Source organism: Mus caroli, unplaced genomic scaffold, assembly GCF_978045245.1.
Source record: "Mus caroli unplaced genomic scaffold, Mus_caroli_1 scaffold_5, whole genome shotgun sequence".
NCBI classification, from domain to species: Eukaryota; Metazoa; Chordata; class Mammalia; order Rodentia; family Muridae; genus Mus; species Mus caroli.
Window position 1 is genome coordinate 66,769,734 of NW_028227260.1, and position 21,488 is coordinate 66,791,221.

The window sequence follows — 21,488 nt, forward strand, 5'->3', positions numbered from 1 at the left end:
TCACTGTCCCCTCTGTCCCATCTTGGCTATCTGACTCAGCTTAGTTTTTGTTTGTTTTTGCAATACTGGCGATCAAATTCATGGCCTCACCAAGGCCAGGCAAGAGCTTTATGGTTGAGCCACACCCCAGGCTAAAATTTTTGTTTTATTTTTGTTGTTGTTGTTGTTTGTTTGTTTTAGCTAGGATCCCACTATGCAGTCCAAACTGGTCTTAAATTTCCAGTCCTCTCGCTTCTGCCTACTGAATGCTAGATTATAGGCCTGTCCCACCAACCTAAGCTAAATTTAGCTTTTGAATAGTCTCTGCTGGACGTGGAGGTGATTTGTGGGCCCCTTTGTTTTATGATGCTATGCCTCTGGACGAATTTTGGTCCCTCCTTATTTCAGATTGATAGTATCAGCTGTGGCGAAGGTTCCCGATATGGAAGGAATCATTGCTTTTCCACATCAGAAATGGAACCCCAACCCCCATCTACTGACTTCCCAGGTCTGGTTGAGAGATGGGGTGGGGTAGTCAACAATAATATGGTTGATTCTTGCTTAGGGCCAAGTGGATCAGATTATGTCTTTGTGTTTGCTTTTGGTTTGATTTTAGTTGGGACTGGCCTTCCCTGTAAGCTAGTGGCTGCACCAGTGTTGGAGTGGGAACGTGGCAAGCCAGTGTTCAGGTCCCAGTGAAAAGTCATTATGAAAGCTGGCCATGGTGGTACACACCACCCTAGCACTAAGGAGGCTGAGGCCAAAAGATGGAGATCAGCCTGGGCTACACAGCTAGGATCTGTCAAACAGGGGCGGGGGTGTTAAAACCAGGCTCCAGAGCTACGGTTTAGTCAGTGAAGTGCCCACCATGCAAGCGTGAGGACCTGAGTGTGATCTCTAGCACCAATGTAAAATACTGGGCATGGCAGTATATGCTCATCATCTCAGTGCTAGGGAGTCGGTCACAGGAAGATCACTCATCTATCTGAAACAGCGATTCCCAGGTCCCAGTGACAGACTTGATCTCAAAAAGATGGAGAACTCTTGAGGAATGACTCTCAAGGTTGACCTCTGACCTCCACATGCTCACACACCTATGTGCATATATGTGTACATGCACCCACACACATGCAGAAACAGGACAAAACTTGAATGGATGATACAGCTGGCTTGGAACACTGTGAAACTGTGTATTGCAGTAGATAATCATGGCTACAAAGACAATAATCAAGCCTGTGTGTATGACTGAATTTGTCCAAAGCAGTGCCTGAAGAACAATAGCTCCAGGAAAAGAATAAACAGTTGTCCACTGCAGGTCCAACCAGACATATATCATGTACTCAGGCTCAGTTGGTTGAGTGCTTGCATAGCAAGTATTAAGCCCTGGGTTGGATGCCCAGCACCATGTGAAGGTGCATGTGTTGGCATATAGTCTTGGGAGGTAGAGGTGGGAGAATCAGAAGTTCAAGACCATCCTCAGCTACATTGTGAGTTTGAGGCTAGCCTGGGCTACATGAGATCCTAGCTTAAAAAAAAAACTATAGGTAGGTGGTGGTGTTATACACCTTTAATTCCCAGTACTCAGGAGGCAGAGGCAGGCAGTTCTCTGAGTTAGAGGCCAGCCTGGTCTAAGAGCAAGTTCCAGGGCAGCCAGGGCTACACAGAGAAACCTTGTCTTGAAAAACCAGAACCAAACAACCAAAAGCTATATATGATGTCAACTATCCAGTATACATCATAAAAAACTGGGTGAAAAAAATGGTGAAAATTGCATTATTTGAAATGTGAATTTATAACTTTCATTTTCATCTGTTAACATATGCTGTTCTATCTCTTGTTATGTATTTTTTTAATTCAAGAAAAAGGCAATATGCAGGTATAAGTGGCACATGCTTTAATTTTTGACACTTGGGAGATACAGGTAGGTACATAAGAAACTCAAGTCCAGCCTTGGCTCTATAGCCAAGGCCAGCCTGGGATGCATAAGCGCCTATCTTAAAAACAATAGAAAAAGAAAAGGGTAATGTTATCAGAGAAAGAAGCAACAAAAAAGCCCACTTCTCTACAGGGTTAAGTGTGCATCAATCTGTGGAGTCTGCCTGTGGAGGAGTGTGAAGCAGAGTGACAAATTAGCTGAATAGAGGGCAGAGGGAGCAGAGAAGAGGAAGATGCAGTCTTGAAACCATGGTAACATCGGCTGGAGTGCAGGAGTGACTCACAGCCAGTAATGGCTGCTAGCTGTATTTTCTCGTAATTATCTGCTCTGACTGAGGCATCTACGCATGGTTTGAACAAGGGAAATCAAGAAGGGAAGCTGGCAGCCCTCTTCCCAGGGAAAAAAAGGTTCACAAACCTTGGCCCAGACTCACTGCCCACTCCACCTGCACCAAAAGCAAGAGGCTATGGTTTCTCATCTGTTAGTGATCCCAACAATACTCTGATAAGAAAAGCTTGAAACAACAACAGGGAGATCACATTGATCACATTCCAGTGGACCGTGCATAGGGATCTCTGGGCCCTACACTCTGCAATCCAGAGTAGAAAAGAGCCGGCTGTGGTGGAGCAGAACTTTAATCATGCTTAATCAGGTTGTTTTTCTTCCTGATTTCAATCATCAGATTGTGACCCTTTTCTACTCTTTGTTAGTTACTTTGATTGTTTTTATTTATTTATTTTTTTTTAAACATAGTCTCTTTATGTAACCCTGGCTATCCTGGAACTCACTCTGTAGACCAGGCTGGCCGCAAAGGCCCAAAAAATGCACTTGCCTTCCAAGTGCTGGGATTAAAGAAAGGTATGCATCACCACTGCCTGGCAGAGAGTAACTGATTTTTCAAGAGGTCTGCAGAGAGATAGACCTCTATCCCTGTTTCTTTAGCATTGTGTAAGCAATGTATCAAGTAGGTGGCTTCTTCCAGAGACAGTAGAGAACAACCCATATCAATGGTATTGTTCTAGGATACAGAGGCTTTCTCTTCAGCTTCTGTGTGACTTTGGTTTGGTTTGTTTGTTTAGTTGGTTGTTTTGGTTTTGTCTATGCAGAGCTGGGACTTAAACTCAGGACCTCACCCATGCTTTCGACCACTGAGCTACATCTCTTTGTGTTTCCCCAGCAGATTTGTTTGTAAGATGGCACTATCACTCTAGAGGAAGAGGCTTGGAGAAGTCAATGATCTGCTCCAAGTTTTCTGTTAGCTGGGCCCTGTGGCAGAGTTGGGCTCTCAGGTACGTGTGTCACGCAGATGGTGCTTTCCAGCTCCAGAAGGAAACCCACAGATGCCTAGCTTCCCTTGTTGCCCATGTCTGTTCCCCAACTCAGCTACCCAGGGACCATTGGAGGGCACTGTGAGGGCCAAAAATGTGCCCCATAGCAAGACATTAAGAAGCCAATCTCTGGCTGGGCATGGTGGCGCATGCCTTTAATCCAGCATTCGGGAGGCAGAGGCAGGTGGATTGCTGAGTTCGAAGCCAGCCTGGTCTACAAAGTGAGTTCCACGACAGCCAGGGCGATACAGAGAAACCCTGTCTCGAAAAACAACAAACAAACAAACAAACAACAAACAAACAAACAAACAAAAAGAAGCCAATCTCTGGCTTATGCAAGAGCATACTGGTCATGACAAGCCTAGTGTGCACCCTCCCCATCTGATGTTCCGGATTTTCCAGGTCACAGAAGCCTGGAGGTCAGGAGGAGGAACCCTGTAGAGATTGGAGTGCAGGAGGGGAGCACTGTAGCTGAGCAGAGTGGGTGTTGAGGACGGCTTTGTGTACCTACCTTGACTTGTAGAACTCTTTTCCATGCCTGGAACATCCATAGATGGTGGTGTACATGGAGGCCAGAGGTCAACCTCGGGAGCTATCCATCATGGTTTTGGAGACTTCCCTGGGTCTCTTCTGGGAACCTGAGGCTCACTGTTTAGGTGAGGCTGGCTAGTCAGCCAGCCCCAAGGAACCAGCCTCCTGTCTCCACCTTCCCAGAACTAGGATTAAATTTGTGACACTGCACCAAGTTTTTCAAATGGGTGCTGAGGACTGAATTTCAATCCTCATGCTTATATGGTATGCACTTTCTCAACTGAGCAATCTCCATAAGCCAACCCCCTTTTTGAGATCTTGCTATTTTGCCCAGGCTGGTCCTGAATTCTAGGACTCAAGTGATGATCCCACCTCTGGAGTACTTGAGACTACAGGCACCAAACTGGGCCTCCTCTACAGTGAACATGTTAGATTTTTTTTCCACACTCACCCATCTTTCTTTCTTTGTTTTGGTTGTTGTTCTAGCGTTTCTTTTTTTTTTTTAATATTATTTATGCCTGGGCCTTGTGGTGTACATATTTAACTTTAGCATTGAGGAGACAGAGGCAGATGAATTTCCATGAGTTGAGGCCAGCCTGATCTACATAGGGTGGTCCAGGTCAACCAGGGCTACACAGGAGACCTTCCATCAAAAGAATAAACACTACAAATGGAAACATGTATCTATTTGTTTGTTTCCTCTCCATCTCTGTCTCTGTCCCTGTTTCTCTCTCCCTCCCTCTCCCTCTCCCTCTCCCCCTCCCTGCCCCTCTATGTATGTATTCATGCATGTACCACAGCAAGTGTTGGAGTCAGAGACCAAGCTGTAGGAGTGTGCTCTCCCTTTCCACCATGTGGGTTTCAGGGATTTAACTCAGGTCATTAGACCTGACAGGAAGTGCTTTCACTCCATGATTCATCTTGCTAGCCATTTTTGTAGCATTTCAAAATGACATCCAGAGTTCAGTGAACTCCATTCCTGGACACTTGATTAGTCATACTGTTAACTTCCTCATGAATGGTCTTAGGCACTGGCCCTTCTCCTCCTTCCCCCTGCCAGCTTCCTGCACATTTTATATACCTTTGGAGCAGTGTCAGCATTGATTCTTACCCACCAGTGGCATTTAAAGGCAGCTCTCAGATACAGAAATCTGACACTGTCACTCTCCTAACTGAGGCCTTCAGTGGCTCCCCTTCATCTAACAGAATGGTGCCCCTCTCTTTAGCCTGCAGCCCCAAGGCCTGTTATGCTGATACCTGCAGCCTGATGTTTTGCTAATCCCCTTGGGTTCCAGACACCCAGGTACCATTTTACAGCCCCCCTTTCACCCTCCATGTTATTCTCCCTGCCTGGGGTGCTTTCATTTCTTTATTTTTTTATGTTTAAAAATTTTTTAAGACAGGATTTTTCACTGTAGCCCAGACTGGCCTCAAATGTGTGACCTTACTGCTCTGCTTCCTGAATGCTTAGATTACCCTCCTGTGATACCAAGACTGACCGATCTGGATAACTATGCTTCAAGACTGAGGGCTTTTGGTTTTGTTGTTTGTTTGTTTGTTCTTCGTTTTGTGTTTTTGAGACAGGGTTTCTCTGTGTAGCCCTGGCCATCTTGGAACTCACTCAGTAGTCCAAGCTGGCCTTGAACTGAGAGATTGATTCCCCTGCCTCTGCCTCCTGAGTGCTGGAAAGGTTTATTTATCTATGTACTTTATGTATATAGGTATTTTGTCTGCATATACATCTGCACACCAGAAGAAGGCATTGGATTTCATGGGACTACAGTTATAGATGCTTGTGAGCCACCATGTGGGTGCTGGAAATTGAACTCAGGTCCTCTGTCCTCTGGAATAGCAGCAATGCTCTTAACTGCTTAGCCATCTCTCCAGACAGCATAGCTCCTTGAACCTGGGGCTTCTGTTTTCTCAACTAGGCTGGAAATAAGCAAGCTCCAGAGGGACTCTTGCCTTGTCTCCCTTCATAGCTGGGACTGTAGGCATGTTCAGGACGCCTGCCTTGTTACATGGTGCTGGGATCTGAACTCTTCCACAAGATTGTGAAGCAAGTGTTCTTAACATCTCTTCAGGCCTGGAGGAGGTTTCTATACAAGACAGTGTTATGCTATTGGTTGATGGTGCTTTTTACTTCTTTTATATCCTTGCTAAATCAGTGTAGTTACACTAATTGTTGAAAGAGGAATATTAAATTTCTCTAATGTTGCTGTGGATTTATCTTTTCTCCTTTCAGTTGTAATTTTTTTTTTACTTCATATGATTTAGAACTCTATTACTGGATGCATAAATGTTTAGGGTTGCTTTATCTTTTGGATGAACGATCATTTGATCATTCTGAGATGATGTTCTTTAACCCTGGTAATACTTGCTCAGAAGCTTATTTTGATATTAACATAGCCATTCCAAATTTCCTTTTACTAATGTTAACACAGTATAGGCTTTTTAAAATTAGTCATAGTTCGATAGAGGAATAAAACCAATAGAATACTGAAAGGAGACTCATTCAATTGGCTTGTTTGATAAAGCCTGGGCAGTTAAACAATGGCTGTCTTTATAAGGAGAGGCAGAGAACTTGATAGTCGCTCCAATCAATAGCCTGGATGATTCAGCAGTCATAACCTGGTGCTGAAGGTCTGGGTGATTTGTGGAGAGCCATTGGTTTTCAGTCGATTTTGGAAGCTTGAAGAAACTGGGTTTTGATACCAGCAAAGGAACATGGCAATTAGTGACATCAGTAACAGGGTAGACAAACTTATCATTGCAAGCTGAGGGCAATTGGTCAAAAAGCAAACTTCCATTTATTGGGCTGCCACCAAAAGGAGCTGCACACATTTAGGGTAGGCCTTTCCACTTTAAGTAACTTGATCAAAGGCTAGAGAGATGGCTCAGTGGTTAAGAGCACTGGCTGTTTTTGCAGAGGTCCCAGGTTCTGTTCCCAACACTGAACTGGCTATTATGGCTCATAACTGTCTTGTACCAGGGGATCTCACACCTTTTGGCCTCTGCAGGCACCAGTCATGCAAGTGGTATACAGATCTACACGCAGGCAAAACACCCACATGCATAAAATCAAAATAAAAAAAAACAAATAACTTGATCAAGAAAATCTCTCACACAGGTGGCTTCTCTCTTAGTTGATTCTAGATCCTGTCAATGTGGCAACCACAATTAGCCATTGTACTTTTCCATCTTTTTACTTTTCTTTTCCTTTGATGCAGGGTCTCACTATATATCCCCAGCTGGCCTGCAACTACTCTATGTAGACCAGACTGGCTTTGAATTCACAGAGATCCCCCTGCCTCTGCTTTCTGCGTGCTGGGATTAAAGGCATGCATCACTTTTTACTTTAAAAATGATTTAAAGTTTTTCTTTTATTTGTATGTATGTGTCTGTGTTAGTACACTTACACATGTTCTTCTGTCCATGTAGGTTAGAAGACATCAAATTCCTGGGTTGCAGACTACTAAAGCATCCTTCCAGCCCCCTGTGCCCTGTCATTTTACCTTTAACTTGTGTGCATCTTTCTTTGGGTATGCAGTAAGATGAGTGAGGTTGAATGGATTTGCATAGGTTTGCCATCCATAGACAACTTCAGTGAAATGTCTTTTCATGTTCTTTGTCCATTGCCATGTTTGTTTGTTTGAGACAGGGTCTCAAGTAGCATGGCCTTTCCTCAAACTTGCTGTGCATCCTGGGCTGACCTTGAACTACTGATCATTCATGCCTGCTTTCTTTGTCCATTTTTTAATTTTAAAGATTATTTTATTACTTTGTGTGTTTTGCCTAATGTGTGTTTGTGTACCATTTGCATGCCTGATGCCCTCAGAGGCCAAAGGAGGGGGCGTCAAGTGCCTTGGAACTGGATTACAGACAGTTGTGAGCCAACATGTGGGGACTGGAAATCAAACCCAGGTTCTCTGGAAGTGCTCATAACCACTGCTAGCAAGCACCTTTACCTGCTGAGCTATCTTGCTAGTCCTGCATTTCTATGTCCGTCTGACCATTCATCTGTCCATGCATCCATGGATCGATCTATCTATCTATCTATCTATCTATCTATCTATCTATCTATCTATCTATCTATCTATGACCATCTGTCTGTCTACTCTTTTACAGTTCAAGATTCTGTCCATTGTGGACAGCAGCATTTTACAGGCTGGATCCTGAACTGTGTAAAAGTGAAGAAAGCCAGCTGAGCATAAGCAGCAAGCACACAAGGCCCTATGTGTTTATTTTCTCTCTCTTCTTGACTGTGGACATGAGGCTTTATGGTCCTGACTTGACTCCCAGAAATAATGGACTGTAACCTGGAGTTGTAAGGCAAATAAAGCCTTTCCCCTCTAGGCTGCTTTCTGTCAGGGAATTTTATCACAGCGACAGAAATGAAAGTGGGACAGAAATTGGTACAGAGGAATTGAGCTGTTGCTGTGATGGGCCTGACCATGTCAGTTTTTTATTGTCTTAGACTGCTTTTTTTTTTTTTTTTTTTTTTGCTTTTAGTAAATAAGAGGCATTTTTATTAAAAGACTGACCGGAGCCAACAAAGAGAGAATTCTCTAGATAAGGCTGGGACTGTTGCTAGCTAAAGGATTATATAGGCAAAATCTACAAAGTAACAATTTTGGGAAGCTAAAGTAACTCATATCTTCTCCCAGAGCAGGCAAGACTTGATTCAGTGACATGTCCAACAGATGCCTCAGACATGCAAGCAAGCAGGCAGTTTGTAAAAAGCAGAACTAAACCATTAGCCTGTTTAATCTTGTGACCCATCACTTTGTATGAATAGCTGTGGCACTGAAATATTTTGCAACATTCAGCAATTTTTTAAAGAGTACCTCAATGGTACCAGGAAGTGGTCCATCTCAGGCTACCTGACAGGGTACATTCAAGATAGAGTAATTTCTTCAGGGCTTATGCAACCTAAAAACAATTTTGTTTTTACAAGCCTAGCACAATAAATGCATCCTCTAAACACAATGTTCACCATCATAAAGGCAGCCCTGCTAGGTTATTCAGCAATGTAAGACCAATGTGGTAGTTTCAAATTTTTTCTTGGTATGGGAACAAATCCCTCAAAGGTGTAATTAGAAAGAAGAGAAAGAAGCCTGGTACAAACAAAATGATACCTGGGAAAATAACAATCACAAGAAATTCAAAACTTTTACAGAAAAAAAAGTACATTTTTTTCTTACAGTAAATCATTGGTATAGATACATGTAAACATTTTGTTAATATTTTCAGTGGAAAAAAAACAAACAGTATGTGTCTCAATTCTTTTCTCACATTTTTGTAAAAATATCTTCATACCTTTGAGAGTAGATCAAAGATATGCTCAAGGTGGGGGGTGGGGAGGTTGAAACGGACCAGAGGGTGAAGTGCTTGCTGTTTAATCATGGTGGCTGGAGTTCAGATTCCAGGACCCACAGAAAACACCCAACTCTGTAACTACAGCTACAGTTGAATTCTTCCTACTGTTTTCTAGGGAGGAGTTCAGGGCTTATGGTATTGCTAGGATTGTAACTGAAATAGTGATGTATCTTTCTCAATGGAGCCTATTGACAATGGTGAGATTGTATTTATTCTCTTTGGGATTGATCCTTGGTGAATTGGTCCCAGTTTTGCAAGTTTCCGCCAATATTGAAACACTGAACCATTCCACCCTTCATTCGGTCTGAAAGGAAGCCGCTCAGGCAGGAAGGCAACAAAAGATCTCAAAATGGTCCCTGAAATTGATCAGAATCACTAGGCTCCTTCCCTGCCAGAGGGCAATAAAAGCCGAGAGTCCCTCTCAGATGAAAGGAAGCTGAGCTGCAAAGAAGACTCTCAAAAGAGCCACCCTCATACCAGCTGTCTGGAAGAAGTTTAGACCAACTGAGGCACCTGGAATGGACATTCTCCAGCCCTTTGATCCATCTACACCCTGTGCAGTTTCTCCAGGTTCCCAGCTTTTGTGAGCTGTCACCTACACTGGGTAGGCTTTGGCGATGCAGCTGTCTTTGAGTCATTTCTGCTCCTGTAACCAACCCCTCACCCATATTCCTATAAGTAACCCCAATAAAACTTATTGGTTCACCAAGTAGGACTTTGGTGGTATGGGCACATTGGTCTGTCCTGGGCTCCTTATGCAGAGGAGAAACAAATTTTGTCACACAACACTACCTACTAGGTTTTATAACTGTAAAATTCTATTTATTCTTTGTAATTAGCAAGCATATTATGTGGGAGAAGATATTTTGAAGGGCACTATAATTTCTATAATTGACCATGATGGGCCAGCGTCCTAAAAGACAAACATACTAGTCAGGACCAGCTGAACTATGCTGAGAGCATTTAGGTAAGTAACCCTGTGTTTTGCCGAAGAACTGTGATATATATCAATACATTCAAACTTGCCACTCGGGCAAAGGAGTGCTTTGAAACCCTGGACCAAGTTGAAGTTGGGGAGGGCTTCCACCCTCCAAAAAGGTTGCTTATCGTTCTTTCAGGTGGCATCACAACCAGCTATGGAACCTTGAAGGCTGTTTTTAGGGGCAACCCTCTGAGTTAAACATCATCATTCGTGAGGTTGCCTCCAATGTGTTAGCTGCTAGGCTTAGGCCTGGTGTCTTACTAGTGATTAACTAGGACGATTAGTCCGATTTTGAAGTTTTGGATATTTAGCTGGTTACAGCACCCAAGAAGGATACTTCTGAGGAAGTATTCTTAGAACTCCTCCGGGTTTTCCAGAGTGGACCCCTGGTGAATTGCCAACCTCTGACTATTCAATCAGTCTCTGATATTGACAGCTTAATTATCTCCATTCTTTGACTGACCCTGACCTGCAAAGTCAACTGTTTATAAAGGAGCCTCATAGGTTCGCGACCTTGGACCAACCATCTACTGGAAGAAGTGATTCTTTGGACATCAGAGTGAACGACCCAAGAGTACCCACCCAGAGCCAGGCATAAGGTTGCTTTCGCTTGGAAATTAGAAAGGCAGTACTATACTGGAGTCAACACCCTCAGCAGTCCAAGCAGTTCTCCATGTGGCAACCTAAACCGCCTGGGTTGGCGATGAAGCCTGAAAGCTTCAGGAAAAGGGCAAAAACGGAAATACCAAGATGAAAGTGGGACAGGGATAGAGTCTGAAGTTTTGGGACAAGGTCCAAAAAGGAAATGCCAGGATGGAAGAGGGATGGTATTTAAAGAGCCCGGCAAGGCTCAGAAGACCCCTCAGGAGCCTCAAGACCTAGAGCTTCTGAGAGAACAGCCTAGCAAGGGTCAGGTATGGAAACCCCAGGAAGAGACTCCAAACCAACTAAAACCCCTAGAGTTGACCGAAGGTCCTCCAGAGCAGGCCGTAACTGGGAGGAAGCCTGCTGATGGTGGCAAGGGTCGCAAGCGGCCCTATTCCGCCATGGAGGAAAACGAACAAAGCCCCCAAAGGAAAAGTACAGAAGATTGCTTCAACACCTTCAGTGCGACCAAGATGTGAGGTCAGACCCACACAGGCCTCAGCCTATCCTTACAAACACCTGGAAGATCAAAGGGGGCGAGTCAGGAGGCAGTCATGGATCAGAACCAACTCAGAGAGATCGAGAACCATCTACTGTTGTTACTCTAAAAGAATGTCTTTCACCAGAGGGGAGAGAGAAGTGGTGTTCTGAGGAGAAATCTGTTACAGAGAAGAAAGGTTGTGTAAAGGGTGAAGGAAGAAGGGGGAACAGCGTGGAGCTGGGAACATGGGCTCAGATCATCCTGGATAGCGGCAGAGGCAATAGCTTACTCCCCAACAAGATGGCAGTACTTGCAGCAGAGAAAAAGCCTCTCACAGACCAAGAAAAGGGCAGAGAAATGGATCAAATTCTTGATATTACAGAGGACATGGAGAAGGAAATTGAGAATGCACTGGGTCCAGGACCCCAAGAGGAAATCCTAAGTTCCAGATTCAGGTTGCAAATCACCAGAGGAGATATCCAGACCCTGGAGAACGGTCAGTGGCTCAATGATGAGGTCATCAATTTCTACATGAACCTTATGGTTGAGAGAAATGAAAACCAAGGCTACCCGGCTCTTCATGTCTTTAGCACTTTCTTTTACCCCACGCTAAAGCATAGTGGTTACAGTTCTGTGAAAAGATGGACTCGAGGTATCAGTCTCTTTGAAAAAGAACTCATTTTGGTGCCTATTCACCAGATGGTACATTGGAGCCTGGTGGTAATCGATTTAAGAAAATGAAGTATTGTATACCTCGATTCCATGGGACAGACAGGGAAGTCTATCTGTGAGACCATCTTCCAATATTTACAAAACGAGAGCAAGACACGCAGGGACATTGAGCTGGACCCTTTGGAGTGGAAGCTGTACAGTGTGACATCGGAGGAGATTGCTCTGCAACTGAATGGGAGTGACTGTGGAATGTTTACCTGTAAATATGCAGATTACATCGCTAGGGACCAGCCTGTGACCTTTTCTCAGCAACACATTCCCACCTCCAGGAAGAGGATGGTCTGGGAAAAATCCTGCACAGTCAATTACTGTAACAACATCCACCTGGTTGCTATGGTTCCCCCATCCCTGTTCTTTTCCATCGCTGTTTCTAATATACCTCAGGTAGGATGAGTTGAAGAGATATAAAACAGGTACTGAGCTGTCTCACTGGATGAAGCCCACTCTCTTCAATATAGTCCTAACGTGGGATGTGGGACTGATGCCCTAATGCCATCTCTAGGATGTGTGCAACTATTGCAAGCTTAGAAACTGCTGCTGCCCAAACCACAGGAGACCACGTGTTCAAGAAATACTGTTTTAATGCTGGAATTAAATGAATTCATGTTTTTTGTTTTATTTTGCTTTTTTGCTTTCTTTTTTTTTTGTTTTTGTTTGTGTGTGTGTTTGTTTGTTTTGTTTTGTTTTTGTTTAATGTTTCATTGAGTTTTGGGGTTTTTTGTTTTTTTTCTGTTTGGTTTTCTTTTTTTTTTTTTGCTTGTGTTTTGTTTTGTTGTTTTTGCTTTGTATTTTTTGTTTTTTGTGTGTTTTGTTTGTGATTTCTTGTTTGTTTTTTGTGGTTTTGGTTTTTTGTTTGTGTTTTGTTTATTTTTTTGTTTTTTGTTTTACATTTTTTGTTTGTGTTTTTTGATCATTTGTTGTTTTTGTTCGTGTTTTGGGTTTTGGTTTCTTTTGTTTGTGGTTTTGTTTTTGTTTTATGTTGGTTTTTAAAAATGTTTTTGGTTTTGTTGTTTGTTATTTGTGTTTTTGGTTTTGTTATTTGTTTTGTTTTTGTTTGTTTTGTTTTTGTCTTCCTGCCCCCACTCCACCAATTGTTTTCCTTAACTCACTTGCAAACCTTGGCCATTGTCATTTCCCATCCTCCAGTCCTTGTTGGAAGTGTCTATTTCTGAAAGGAATGCTCATCACGGTGCCTGGAGGGACATCAGCAAGAAGAGGCAGAAGCCCTTCACTAGCATCTCTAATGCTGGACTGTAAGCTGTTAAATTGAAGCAGGGAATAGTGGTGTTTTTTTTTTTAATGTTTTCTTATTTTTTTTTAAAGTTTGAAAATAGTATGAGAAATGGAAATGAGTTGCAGAGACTTGGTGCTGTTCTGCACCACCGTACTCTGCTGGACCTGTACAGGATGTAGAACTGCAGCCAAGCTACTGACTGGACTCCAGGACCAGTAAGAAAAGCACCATGGTCACTTAAAGGCTCATTCTTTCCCAGAGCTGCCTTAGTTTTGGAAGTTGATTTGAAGTAACTATAATGGCAAAAGTCCATTTCTATCTCAAGTCTCACTGAATACAAACCCCATCTATTGCTGTATTGAATTGTTATTTTTTTGAAAAGCCCTATTCAATTAATTTTTTTTCTTAAAAAGTTTTGGTATATATTAAGATGAAATTGAGATTTTTTTTCTCATTAGATTAATATTCCCACTGTGGAAAATTGGGGATTTAGTATTTACGGTTGAAACCGCCAGTTATATAATAATCTATTTTACATGTAATAGTTTGTATTTAACTTTTCCATTCATTATCTTATGGTTGTGTTTATGCAATTTTTACTTAATAAAGTTTAAAGTTATTTAAACATTTCACAAGGTCTGGTGTCTCCTGTTTCTTTTATGGCATAGTGATAAAACCTGGTTTGTGAGGTGACCTGAGAAGTAGGTGTTGAGGGTGTGACTCACCAGCTTAAGCCTTAGAAACACTGTGCCCGCCAGTGATTGTTACTCTGTTCTGGGCCTCTGCAGTGAAGCAGGAATGTTCCAGAGAGCATCCACTCCTTTATCGTGGGTTGTAGAGGGAGAATATATGTGCAGCTCAGTTGAGCAGTGTCCAGCTGAGCTGTAGAGTGGGAACAATGGAGAAACGTATTGATGTACATGGGACCACTTGTCATTGAAGCTACTCTGATTTACTGTAAATGGGAAGTCAGGCAGGTTCACTCCTGACCCCTACCACAGACAGAGGCTGACACTGGGAAAGGAAACAGTATCTTCATAGTTTGGCCCAGATGTAGGGAGAGAAAATGTCTCAATTCTCTTTTGTCTATAGCAGCTTGAGGATGTATAGAAAAGACAACAGAGAGTTGGGGGAATGGCTCAGTTGGCCAAGTACTTGCCAGTAAGTGTAAGGATCCAAGTTGCACCCAGGGCCCCATTAAGAGAAGCCAGGATGGGTGGCTGTGAGCCAGAAGAGCCCAGGTCCTTTATGACAGAATGGTTTTCCATCTTATCTCTTTCCTCCTGCCCAACTCCTCCCTTGGGATTATGTTTTTTCCTAATCAGCCATTCTTGCTTTTTCTGCAAGTAGACGTCTGTAATGGATTCCTTGAGGACAGAAGATCCTAGAAATCCTCTGGAAGGTCTTCCGAACCTTGCTATTATCCAATATCAGTAGTGTCTATTTTCAAATGCTTAATGTGTATACTGGAGAGATGGCTGAAAAACCTGAAGCTCGGTGGTAAATGGGAGAGATTACCCATGTATGATGTGTGAGTCCATGTGTTCAGTCCTCAACACCTTTGGTGGGACACAAAGCTGAGCTTTAAAATGTTTGTGGATGTTCCACTCCACAGGGAGCATGTAGCAGACAGCCAAGCTCAGTAAGAAGATGAAGTTTCCAAACAGCAGTTGTATTGCAGATGGCTCTGTTCCTTCATAGGACGACTCATCATATTCACATGGTGTGCCATTTGATGTAGCTGGTCTTCAGTAAAGGCAATGCAGTCTTTGGAAGAGCAAAGTGGGCCTTCTGCTGTATTAAAGTCCCAGTCAGGTCTAGTCAGGGGAAACCTGCTGTTGATGACAGCCTGATCAATCGATGGTACACCCCGTGTCTGAGGGGACATTCTTTCTGGCTTCCTGCATTATCCTCTCACTCTTCGGTAGTGAAGAACACTCTCATGAGTTGTTGGATATCATTCCAGGTGGGCAGCAACAAGCATCACCCCCCCAGACTCATCTTAGATTGCTCTTTAAGAAAGGAACATGGAAACATTTGGGATTATGGGCCGGGAAAGCTGTTGTATGCTGGAGGCAGAGCTTAATGGGCCATCTTTGCAGGGACTTTGAAGCCTGAAAGTAAACAGTTAATGAAGGACCAAATGTTTCAAAAGAGAGCAAGGATTTTATCAGAGATCAGACCGCTGGCTGATGTGTTGCTGTGATATTTAGGAGGCAGAAGCAGATGGATTTCTGTGCCTTTGAGCACAACCTGGTCTACAGAGTGAGTTTCAGGACAGCCAGGGCTACACAGAGAAAAACCAACTCCCATCCCCCAAATTCCGTGTTTGCTGATCACACTGGTGGCTGAAGCAGCAGGTGGGATTGTTCAAGCGAGCAGCACCCATGAGGTGGAAGTTTCTATGTGTCCTGGAACAATAGGAATGCTTGCTTCCTCAAAGCCAGAAGACAGAAACCGACCCAGCTGTGGTCCAAGGTGGGCAGGCTACATCCCAAACTAAACTTGTCAATGTAAAACTTGTCAATGTAAACATGACCCAGATGGTACTGGTTGAAGGCACAAAGCATGCAAAATTGAAGGGGTTCGTGGAAAACAGCCGAGGGGTAGGGCCCTAAGGCAGGGTCTGAGGTCCTGCAGAGAGGCCCTGGGAGACCATTGTTCAGGTGAAGCCTCAGTTTGAGACTCCCAGATATGGCTATCTGCCAAGGAGAGCTTCAAGCGTAGAACGGAGACAGCCGAAGAAAGTATCCTTATGTGCTTGGGGCTGGCAGAGCTGGAGAAGTGGTATTACTCAAGCCCCTTTGAGCCCAGATGTTGGACCTTGAGCTATAGAATTTAGTTTTATACTGCTAAATTCTGCTTTTGCTTTGGTCTGATTATTTTTATGCCTTGGTACTTCCTTTTTGGACTAAAAGTGTTTATGTAACTTGTTTTCTTTATTTTATAGAAGCATACAGTTAAAAAGACTTCATTCAGTTGCGGGTGCATGCGGGTGTGGATGCATGTCTGCACATATGGAGATCAGAGACCACCTTGCCTGAGAGCTAATTCTTCCATTCACTCTGTGGGTCCCACTAGGTGGTTGAACTCAGGTCCCCACACTTGCTGACAGGTGCTTGAACTTGCTGATCCCTCTTGCTGGCTTAGGACTTGCAGTTTGAGCTTGCATAACCAGCAAACTTCCCTCTAAGGCGAGAGGACCAGCCAACACTCCCGCTGACCATGTCCCTGCTTTAGTTTCTTTTCCTGGGGCAACAAGGGGTGTGGCTCAAGTGACAAAAATTTTCCCAACATACTTGATACTCTAGGTCCAAGACCCAGCTCGAGTAAAATGAAGCACTGTGAGAATAATGAGTTAATGGAAAAAAAAAAAAAAACCGAGTACCTCAGGCACTCGTTGTGGTCAGTGTTTATTATCAGTGTGACAGTAGCTGGAATTATCTAAGACAATGAGCCTCCAGGGACACCTCTGAGGGCTTACTTAGACTCTGAGCATGCTAATAAGAGATTATGTTGATTAAATTAATTGAGGTGAGAACACTCACCCTAAGAGTGGGTGGCTTCTTTCTCTGGGCTTGAGTCTATAAAAAGATGAAAGTGATTCTGGGACGAAGCCAGTACTTCAGTGTGTTTTGCTAGCACCTGGGTCAATAGCTGTAAGGTGGGGCCAAGCCCAGTGTGTGGTCTCCCTGCTGAGTAGAATACCTTTTTCAGGTTTCATGCTTATAGCTTTCTGACCTCTGCCCTTGGCTGTAGGTGCATGGGCTGTTGACCCATATAGGCCATGCCTTTAACCACCTGTGGAGCTATATCAGTGTCATGTAGAACTCAAGACCTCTGGGGAGGAGCATTGAAGAACCTTTATGCCCTATCTAAGGCCTTGCTTGGCTAAGGTGGGAAAAAAATGAAGAGACAAGCACACATCCCCTCTGCTTCCTGACTGTGACTGTGACTAATTGTTTTAAGCTCCTGCTGCTGTGGTCCCTGTCATGATGGACTGTACCCCTGAACTGTAAGTTGAAACAAAGCCTTTCTCCCTCTAGTTGCTTTTGTCGGGGTATTTTATCACAGCAACAGGATTTGTGTGTCTGCCCCAAGGCCTGATAGCAGTTTGGCTGTACTGGCAGCTGTGCCATGTTGAAGCAGTAGCCTTTGCTCCACTGAGATGACATCCTGAAATAAACTGAATTAATCATGGGCCTTGGTGGGTAGGGAGACTTGTTCCAGATTGGAAATCTGCAAACAGTCCTGACCTCCTTAGGGGTCAGGATTATTAGGTCAACGGTGTTTCAAGACAGCGCCATGTCACACAGGCATGTCACACAGGCCTCTCTTTTGTGATCTCAACAAAACAAACGCTTTTCCCAAAATTGACTTTGAGGCCTACTTGACCTAGTCACTAGATTCATGTGGATCATTTTGGTGTCGTAGAGTTTTGCTTCTTCTAACCCGCTGTTGGGCTTATCTTGGGAGGCTACCTGACCCAGGTAGTAAACAGCATTGGCGACTTAATACAAATGCCAATGCACCTGTAGACAGCAGTGAGAGCGTCTCTGGAAGAATCTCACTTTCATCACCTAGTATTATTTGTCACAATCACAGGGAAAACAGGGGCGATGCTAGCGTATCCCTCATAGAGTTTTTAGGGGAGTTAAATACATTAATCTCAACAGTCTCTAGGGGGGTGCTCGTGTTTTCCAGAGACTCAATGGTTCTGTCTTCCAGGGTGGGTGGGTGGGGAAGTAGCCTTTCTTCTTTCAAGAATGCATTGATACCATAACAAAAGCTCTGCAAGCTGATGGTGGCATGGTTGATGATAGTGTGTGTTCCCCTCTAGCAAAACCTATAGAAATCATATGTCAGAGCTGGTCCAGACAGCTAAAGGAAACAAGGGTCACATTAGCATAAGTCTGCACATGCACACTCGCTAAGAACAGTGAGCTACTGCTCACTCAGTCTACCCAGGCACACATTTTGTGATGGGGACTCCAGTGGAATCTTTAGAGTAAAAAGGGTTTATTTATTTACATGTGTATGTATGTATGTATGTATGATCTTGAGTTTATATGTACCACATGCATGCCGGTGCCCTGGGAGACCAGAGGACCACAGATACCCTGGAACTGGAGTTACAGGCAGTTTTGAGCAGTCTGATATGGGTGGGTGCTGGGAATCAAAGCCAGATTGTCTACAAGAGCAGCACGAGCTCTTAACTGAGCCATCTCTCCAGCCGCCAGTGGAGCCTTTTATTCCAAGGATTTTCTGGTGCCAATTCCAGAAGCTGGAGGGAACTGAACTGAAGCAGTACAAACAAGGTTAGAGTTGTAGAGTCTAGATTGGAAAGACTCAGTGTGTGTGTGTGTGTGTGTGTGTGTGCATGTGTGGGTGTACAGGTATACAGATGTATGTACATGTCTGTGTGTACTCTCTTGTGTCTTAGTTAGAGTTTCCATTGCTGTAATAATACAGCACTGCTAAAAGCAACTTGGGAAGGAAAGCATTTATTTGTTCTTTCAACTCTCAGGTCATTTCCATTACTTAACTACTGGTAGGGACCAGAAGTTAAGGCAGGAACCTGGAGGCAGAAACTTATGCAAAGACCATGGAGGAGTGCTGTTTTCTGGCTTGCTCTTCATGCCTTGTTTTCTTATACCACCCAGGAGCACCTGCCCAGCGATGGCACTGCCCAATGCGGGGAAGGGCCCTTCCACATCAATCGGTAATCAAGAAAATGTCCTACAGATTTGCCTACAGGCCAATGCCTACCTTATGGGGGCATTTTCTCAGTTAAAATTCATTCTTTTCAGATATGTCTAGGTTTGTGTCAAGTTGACAAAAGCCAACTAGTACAGTACGTGGGGGAATTTTGGGTACCATATACACTTCTATCTCCCCTTGGCTTGTGAGCAACTTAACAGCAAGGGGCTCCTATAGGGACTCTCTCTCCAGAGCTTCTGCAGGCTAGATGTGACTGAGTAGGTATTTGTTGATGAAACTGGATGGAGTCAAAATTAAAGAGAGCCAGTGTCTTAATCTTAGCACTCAGGAAGCTGAGGCAGGAGGATTGCTATGAGTTTCAGGTCAGTCTGGATGACATCGTGCATTCCTAGCCAGCCTGAGATGGAGTGTGAGACACTGTTACAAAACAAAACAAAACAAAACAAAACAAAACAAAACAGCCCCAAAACAACAAAAATAATCAGGCCAGGGATGATGTTCAGGATTTTAAAAGAAGCCGTGAGAGAACAGACAGGATAGACTGGCTGAGGCTTCTGGAAACAGAGCCTCTGAATGCTTCAGAGACAGATGGATGCACAGACCTGGCAAAACCCCATTAGAGAAAAAGAGTACAACAGATCACTAAAAATGTGGGGAATTATATAGCACACTACTAAGAGCTGCTGTTTTCTTTTTTAAGATTTATTTTATGTGTATGACTGCTCTGTCTGCACGTACATCTGCATGCCAGAAGGGGGCATCCGGTTCCAGGATAAATGGTTGTGAGCCACCATGTAGTTGCTGGAAATTGAACTCAGGACTTCTGGAAGATTCTCTCCAGCCAGCAAAGGAGACTGACTGAACAGTTTTAGATGGGACCCAGATATAGTCTTTTTGTTCATTTTTAAGATCAAACTGGCCTCAAATTCTCAGTCCTCCTGCCTCAGTCTCCAGAGTGCTGGGATCGCAGGTGTGAGCCAGCACACCTATCTTTAGGATGCTTTAAAGATTTCTAAAACGTAATGGGACAAGTGTGAGCTGCATAACAATATGCCTATTTCAAAACCAAACAAGGGGCCATTGTAGCACATTTGCCTAAGAAACAAGACAAAACACTATCCTGGCTGCTGGGTGGGCAGCAGACTGGGGAGTAGCAAGAGAGAAGGGAGGTGGGAGACAGGGAGACTGCTGCAAGGTCTGGGTGCAGAGGGCAGAGGTATGGGCCAGAATGTTGGCAGTTTATCCAGATGGTGGGAAACAGCTGGCTTGGGAAGGAACAAGGAAGTCATGATTCTGCTTTAAAGATATGCAACCCTTGAGCATCAGTACCAGGCAGACACTGGCCATACCACAGGGGTTGGGGGGAAAAGTGAGCTTTGGGAATCATGTCTAGACTCATTCATAGAGCCTCTTCTTTCTTTTTCATAATTTTCCTATAATGGACTCCCAGAATACGATTACTGAATAAAACGATATGAGCATTTGAAATTCCCCAGAGCATACTGGCAGATTTGATTTTCAAGGCTGGTATTTATTTAGTGTTAGCAGCCAGTAGCCATCGATTCCGTGTTCTATCCTTTCTACCCAGCCTGACATATTGCCATTCCTTCTACCACCCGCTTCCGTTTCACTACTCTAATTGGCAAAAAAAAACCCCAAAAAACAAAAAAAAAACCCTTTTTAAAAAAAAATTGTATTTGCTCATTAGGGAGCGTATGCCTGCCTCCTGACATGATTGTTTCCTGTCTGTTGTGTCTCAACTTATTTTTCCTAATGGGCAAGAGTGTTCTCATCATGGTCACAGGGACTTGAATAAGCAGTTCTTGACCCCACTCTGTGTTCTGGAAAGCAGGCCATACTGATTTCCTGGATTTCTGCAACCACTCTCCCTCCTTCCCTCCCTCAGCGGCTCATTCCCCATCTTTCTCTGAGGGACACATCTCCCCCTCACCCACAGCACCTGAAATTTAGGGTAACTCAGAAATGTATCTGAGTCTTTAAAAACTATTTGTGGGTTGGGTATGTGTAGCTTGGTGCTAGAGTGCTTGCCTAGCATGGGCGAGGTTTTGCGTTTTATCTCCAGCACTACACCCACACACTTACCTCCCACCCCACCCCTACACTCACATCCCCACCCACTCACCCACACACCCCCACCCACCCAAACCCCCATTCACACACCCTACACCCCACCCCCACACTCACACCCCCACACACCCACCCAAACCCCCATTCACACACCCTACACCCCCCACCCCCACACTCACACCCCCACACCCATATACCTCTACCCCACCTCCACACTCACAAACACACCCACATACACCCACTCACACACACACACCCATACACACCCAGACATACCTGCACCCACACACCCACACTCACCCCACCCCACCTCCACACACCCACCCCCCCACGCCCCCACCCCCCATACCCACAAATCCACCCCCACACATCCACCCCCCCCCCACACACACATTACACTCCAGAGAGAGAGAGAATCACATCATGCAGCATAAATGTATAAAAAACATGTG

The 21,488-nt window shown here is 44.1% G+C and overlaps 1 pseudogene; it reads left to right on the forward strand.

Moving 5' to 3' along the window:
* Window positions 1-10,808: 10,808 nt before the first annotated feature.
* Window positions 10,809-12,307, forward strand: LOC110287481 (sentrin-specific protease 2 pseudogene; annotated as a pseudogene).
* Window positions 12,308-21,488: the final 9,181 nt, after the last annotated feature.